Source organism: Alligator sinensis, unplaced genomic scaffold, assembly GCF_000455745.1.
Source record: "Alligator sinensis unplaced genomic scaffold, ASM45574v1 scaffold1905_1, whole genome shotgun sequence".
NCBI lineage: Eukaryota > Metazoa > Chordata > Crocodylia > Alligatoridae > Alligator > Alligator sinensis.
Window position 1 is genome coordinate 158,368 of NW_005843303.1, and position 747 is coordinate 159,114.

At 71.2% G+C, this 747-nt stretch overlaps 1 protein-coding gene across 1 annotated transcript in view; it reads right to left on the bottom strand.

Annotated features, from left to right (window-relative positions):
• The window catches only part of LOC112548580 (zinc transporter ZIP4-like), a 22,987-nt gene that overhangs the window by 11,272 nt on the left and 10,968 nt on the right, over positions 1-747 (bottom strand). The window lies entirely within an intron of this gene.

Here is a 747-nt window from a genome sequence, read left to right on the forward strand (position 1 = left end):
AGCAGCAATCTGGGGAGCGGGTGTGGGAGCCCCCCGGGTGCAACCCCTGGTCTGTTGGGGGCATGGAGGCAGGGCTGGGGGGAGTCTGCCTGCTTGGGGGGGGCTTGGGGCTCCCAGGCTCAGCCCCTGGGGACGCTGGTGCTGGGGCCGGACCGGCAGCACCGGCTGGTGCTCCATGCACGATGCGTGGCGCACAGAGCCGTGGTGAGGGACGCTGCCCGCTCCAGGGGACAGGTCCAGAGCTGGGACAGGGACAGCCGTGCCGGCTCCACGGAGGTGCCCGTTGTCCACGGGCAGTCAGGCGGTGCGCACGCTGCAGCCAGCCCGGAGCTGGGCAGGATGTGGCCGGGGCCGAGGGAGTCCTCGACCTGGGGGGACTCGCCCCTGGTCTCCCTCGAGTTGGGGGGGCCAGACCAGGCCAGGGGAAGGGGCTGGAGGGAATGACCCTCTGCCCCTCCTGCCTTGTTGCCCCTGAGCTAAGCCAGGTGGGGAAACTGAGGCAGGGGAAGGGGTGCATGCCAAGCCAGGCAGTGAGTCAGCAGCAGCAGAAGTGCCCCCCCACCCCATGCTGGAGCGGGTGGGGGCTGGGGACTGCCAGAGGCCTGGGCCGGTGCACGGTGCTGAGCTGCCCTCAGCTCCTCCCTTCCCTGGTACATGCCCCCTGTGCAGACACCAAGCAGACCCGGGGACAGACCGCGGGTGGGGGCTGGGGACTGCCAGAGGCCTGGGCCGGGGCACGGTGCTGTA